Source organism: Ambystoma mexicanum, chromosome 2q (genome assembly GCF_040938575.1).
Source record: "Ambystoma mexicanum isolate Mex_15411 chromosome 2q, UKY_AmexF1_1, whole genome shotgun sequence".
NCBI lineage: Eukaryota > Metazoa > Chordata > Amphibia > Caudata > Ambystomatidae > Ambystoma > Ambystoma mexicanum.
In genome coordinates this window covers 691,788,401-691,793,400 of record NC_090924.1, presented here as the reverse complement: position 1 = coordinate 691,793,400, position 5,000 = coordinate 691,788,401, and the positions used below count along the sequence as shown (strand labels likewise).

General features: G+C 55.8%; 5 non-coding genes across 5 annotated transcripts; all 5 read left to right on the top strand.

Moving 5' to 3' along the window:
• The first annotated feature begins 891 nt into the window (after nt 1-891).
• TRNAV-AAC (transfer RNA valine (anticodon AAC)) lies at nt 892-964 on the top strand. The gene has a single exon. It is a non-coding gene; the product is annotated as a tRNA-Val (tRNA).
• A 288-nt stretch (nt 965-1,252) lies between these two features.
• TRNAL-CAA (transfer RNA leucine (anticodon CAA)) lies at nt 1,253-1,364 on the top strand. Its single transcript has 2 exons — nt 1,253-1,290; nt 1,319-1,364. It is a non-coding gene; the product is annotated as a tRNA-Leu (tRNA).
• Nucleotides 1,365-2,694: 1,330 nt separating this feature from the next.
• TRNAV-AAC (transfer RNA valine (anticodon AAC)) lies at nt 2,695-2,767 on the top strand. Its single transcript has one exon. It is a non-coding gene; the product is annotated as a tRNA-Val (tRNA).
• A 288-nt stretch (nt 2,768-3,055) lies between these two features.
• On the top strand, nt 3,056-3,167 carry TRNAL-CAA (transfer RNA leucine (anticodon CAA)). Its single transcript has 2 exons — nt 3,056-3,093; nt 3,122-3,167. It is a non-coding gene; the product is annotated as a tRNA-Leu (tRNA).
• Nucleotides 3,168-4,497: 1,330 nt separating this feature from the next.
• TRNAV-AAC (transfer RNA valine (anticodon AAC)) lies at nt 4,498-4,570 on the top strand. Its single transcript has one exon. It is a non-coding gene; the product is annotated as a tRNA-Val (tRNA).
• Nucleotides 4,571-5,000: the final 430 nt, after the last annotated feature.

Below are 5,000 nucleotides of genomic sequence, written 5' to 3'. Positions count from 1 at the left end.
GAAATTCGCAGGAATCCAGAGGTTGGAGCGGGCTGAGGGAGTGCGCCTTCTTGCCTCTGTCGGCTTTCAAGACACATCCTCCTGCTGGGAAGCTGCCCACCCTGAGCAGCACAGGTTTGCGCTCTAGGCCGGTCGGCCACATATATCTCGCCTGATCGAGCCCGATCGAGCGGCAGCAGATGGCCTTTGGCCAGCGAAGGCTGCCGCTCTTCTTCTTGTTTCTCTGCTTGAGAGGCAGCTCAGTCCTCTGCGCTTGCGCCAGGGGCAGGCCACGTGACACGCAGGGGTCAGGCCGTGGAGAGACTGGGGCATGGCGCCAAGTGAGGTAAGCAGACCGCCCCCCTCCCCCTCACTGCTCTCTGCATGCGGTGGCTCGTTGGTCTAGGGGTATGATTCTCGCTTAGGGTGCGAGAGGTCCCGGGTTCAAATCCCAGACGAGCCCTTTTTTTTGGAGCGCCGAAAACAAAAAACACAGAGTCCCCAATTCCCCCCCAAAAATAGTTTGTGCGTGACCGTATCTGGTTCGATGCCCGTCGCCAATGGTTGGCTGCTTTTAAGCCCATGGCCCAAGAGGCAGTGTTGGAAATTCCCCCTCCTTTGTAATGATGCGCTGGCGGCAGGCTGATGTATAAAGGTTTGGACATGCCTTCTAGGTGGGGACTGCCATGGCTCGCGCCACTGTTGCATCCAGCTTGGTCTTTTGTATGTGTCTGCAGCCTGTGTGTGAGGTGCTGTGAGTGCTGCCATGTAGGTCCGGCGCAGGCTTGCGCCAAACTGTCACGTTGGTGTGTGCCACCTGGCAGGTACCAGCGGGCCCCATGAGACATCAGTGCCACAAAGCCTTTCAACTGAAAGCTGTCCCAGCACACTAGAGCGCAGCCTACCAGAGCTGTTTCTGTAGTGTAGTGGTTATCACATTCGCCTAACACGCGAAAGGTCCCCGGTTCGAGACCGGGCAGAAACATGGTGCTGGTTTCTTTTTATTTCCACAATGTCAATCGGACACATTTGACCGCATGCAGGTTTCGACAGGTATGGACAGGCCGGCACTACGCCATGAGTGATCTGAGGCCAGCCCTTATTTGCACCCTGCAAACTGTCCACTGGCTCCATCAGTGGGCGTTTCCTGCCATCCCTGGGTCCTTAAGTGAGTGTTTGGGTACTTTTGATGCAGAGATCGGGGCATGAAAACCGGTGCTGGCACCTGGCGACATTGGGTACTGAAGAATCTTTCCCAATCCTGCCCATAGCTGTCAGGGTGGCCGAGTGGTCTAAGGCGCCAGACTCAAGAGACGCAGCTCTTCCCTGCATCTGGGTGTTCTGGTCTCCGATTGGAGGCGTGGGTTCAAATCCCACTCCTGACAAGCCGGGCTCATTTTTTTGAGCACATTTCAGAGTGTAAGGCTTGCGGAAAACCTCGTGGGGGCCCCCGAATGCAGCGCCCAGCAAGCCTCCCTGTTCTCTTCTGCTGCCTTGCAACTGGAGCTGTCTGCCAGAGACGCCGGAGGCACACCTGCCCTTAAACCCCCACTGGCCCACGGCTGCAAAACCCGCATTTTCTAGTGGCTGGCTTGGTGACATATGTCACTGAGCCCAGTCTACTCAGGAAGTGAAAAAAGTCCCCTTCACAGTTGGAGAAAGTGCTCTCCTGCCACCTGTCGGTCGTTGAAGGCACCACACCTCAGCAAAATAAAAATAAAAAAACAGACATGCTCAGTCCGGGGGATGTAAAGGTATTTACATAGCAAGAACAGAGAGGCTGTTGGGAGATGACAGAAGCCATGCTGCCCCAGAGTTCTCTTCTGAAATTCGCAGGAATCCAGAGGTTGGAGCAGGCTGAGGGAGTGCGCCTTCTTGCCTCTGTCGGCTTTCAAGACACATCCTCCTGCTGGGAAGCTGCCCACCCTGAGCAGCACAGGTTTGCGCTCTAGGCCAGTCGGCCACATATATCTCGCCTGATCGAGCCCGATCGAGCGGCAGCAGATGGCCTTTGGCCAGCGAAGGCTGCCGCTCTTCTTCTTGTTTCTCTGCTTGAGAGGCAGCTCAGTCCTCTGCGCTTGCGCCAGGGGCAGGCCACGTGACACACAGGGGTCAGGCCGTGGAGAGACTGGGGCATGGCGCCAAGTGAGGTAAGCAGACCACCCCCTCCCCCTCACTGCTCTCTGCATGCGGTGGCTTGTTGGTCTAGGGGTATGATTCTCGCTTAGGGTGCGAGAGGTCCCTGGTTCAAATCCCGGACGAGCCCTTTTTTTTGGAGCGCCGAAAACAAAAAACACAGAGTCCCCAATTCCCCCCCAAAAATAGTTTGTGCGTGACCGTATCTGGTTCGATGCCCGTCGCCAATGGTTGGCTGCTTTTAAGCCCATGGCCCAAGAGGCAGTGTTGGAAATTCCCCCTCCTTTGTAATCATGCGCTGGCGGCGAGCTGATGTATAAAGGTTTGGACATGCCTTCTGGGTGGGGACTGCCATGGCTCGCGCCACTGTTGCATCCAGCTTGGTCTTTTGTATGTGTCTGCAGCCTGTGTGTGAGGTGCTGTGAGTGCTGCCATGTAGGTCCGGCGCAGGCTTGCGCCAAACTTTCACGTTGGTGTGTGCCACCTGGCAGGTACCAGCGGGCCCCATGAGACATCAGTGCCACAAAGCCTTTCAACTGAAAGCTGTCCCAGCACACTAGAGCGCAGCCTACCAGAGCTGTTTCTGTAGTGTAGTGGTTATCACATTCGCCTAACACGTGAAAGGTCCCCGGTTCGAGACCGGGCAGAAACATGGTGCTGGTTTCTTTTTATTTCCACAATGTCAATCGGACACATTTGACCGCATGCAGGTTTCGACAGGTATGGACAGGCCGGCACTACGCCATGAGTGATCTGAGGCCAGCCCTTATTTGCACCCTGCAAACTGTCCACTGGCTCCATCAGTGGGTGTTTCCTGCCATCCCTGGGTCCTTAAGTGAGTGTTTGGGTACTTTTGATGCAGAGATCGGGGCATGAAAACCGGCGCTGGCACCTGGCGACATTGGGTACTGAAGAATCTTTCCCAATCCTGCCCATAGCTGTCAGGGTGGCCGAGTGGTCTAAGGCGCCAGACTCAAGAGGCGCAGCTCTTCCCTGCATCTGGGTGTTCTGGTCTCCGATTGGAGGCGTGGGTTCAAATCCCACTCCTGACAAGCCAGGCTCATTTTTTTGAGCACATTTCAGAGTGTAAGGCTTGCGGAAAACCTCGTGGGGGCCCCCGAATGCAGCGCCCGGCAAGCCTCCCTGTTCTCTTCTGCTGCCTTGCAACTGGAGCTGTCTGCCAGAGACGCCGGAGGCACACCTGCCCTTAAACCCCCACTGGCCCACGGCTGCAAAACCTGCATTTTCTAGTGGCTGGCTTGGTGGCATATGTCACTGAGCCCAGTCTACTCAGGAAGTGAAAAAAGTCCCCTTCACAGTTGGAGAAAGTGCTCTCCTGCCACCTGTCGGTCGTTGAAGGCACCACACCTCAGCAAAATAAAAATAAAAAAACAGACATGCTGAGTTCGGGGGATGTAAAGGTATTTACATAGCAAGAACAAGGGGCTGTTGGGAGATGACAGAATCCATGCTGCCCCAGAGTTCTCTTCTGAAATTCGCAGGAATCCAGAGGTTGGAGCGGGCTGAGGGAGTGCGCCTTCTTGCCTCTGTCGGCTTTCAAGACACATCCTCCTGCTGGGAAGCTGCCCACCCTGAGCAGCACAGGTTTGCGCTCTAGGCCGGTCGGCCACATATATCTCGCCTGATCGAGCCCGATCGAGCGGCAGCAGATGGCCTTTGGCCAGCGAAGGCTGCCGCTCTTCTTCTTGTTTCTCTGCTTGAGAGGCAGCTCAGTCCTCTGCGCTTGCGCCAGGGGCAGGCCACGTGACACGCAGGGGTCAGGCCGTGGAGAGACTGGGGCATGGCGCCAAGTGAGGTAAGCAGACCGCCCCCCTCCCCCTCACTGCTCTCTGCATGCGGTGGCTCGTTGGTCTAGGGGTATGATTCTCGCTTAGGGTGCGAGAGGTCCCGGGTTCAAATCCCAGACGAGCCCTTTTTTTTGGAGCGCCGAAAACAAAAAACACAGAGTCCCCAATTCCCCCCCAAAAATAGTTTGTGCGTGACCGTATCTGGTTCGATGCCCGTCGCCAATGGTTGGCTGCTTTTAAGCCCATGGCCCAAGAGGCAGTGTTGGAAATTCCCCCTCCTTTGTAATGATGCGCTGGCGGCAGGCTGATGTATAAAGGTTTGGACATGCCTTCTAGGTGGGGACTGCCATGGCTCGCGCCACTGTTGCATCCAGCTTGGTCTTTTGTATGTGTCTGCAGCCTGTGTGTGAGGTGCTGTGAGTGCTGCCATGTAGGTCCGGCGCAGGCTTGCGCCAAACTTTCACGTTGGTGTGTGCCACCTGGCAGGTACCAGCGGGCCCCATGAGACATCAGTGCCACAAAGCCTTTCAACTGAAAGCTGTCCCAGCACACTAGAGCGCAGCCTACCAGAGCTGTTTCTGTAGTGTAGTGGTTATCACATTCGCCTAACACGCGAAAGGTCCCCGGTTCGAGACCGGGCAGAAACATGGTGCTGGTTTCTTTTTATTTCCACAATGTCAATCGGACACATTTGACCGCATGCAGGTTTCGACAGGTATGGACAGGCCGGCACTACGCCATGAGTGATCTGAGGCCAGCCCTTATTTGCACCCTGCAAACTGTCCACTGGCTCCATCAGTGGGCGTTTCCTGCCATCCCTGGGTCCTTAAGTGAGTGTTTGGGTACTTTTGATGCAGAGATCGGGGCATGAAAACCGGCGCTGGCACGTGGCGACATTGGGTACTGAAGAATCTTTCCCAATCCTGCCCATAGCTATCAGGGTGGCCGAGTGGTCTAAGGCGCCAGACTCAAGAGGCGCAGCTTTTCCCTGCATCTGGGTGTTCTGGTCTCCGATTGGAGGCGTGGGTTCAAATCCCACTCCTGACAAGCCGGGCTCATTTTTTTGAGCACATTTCA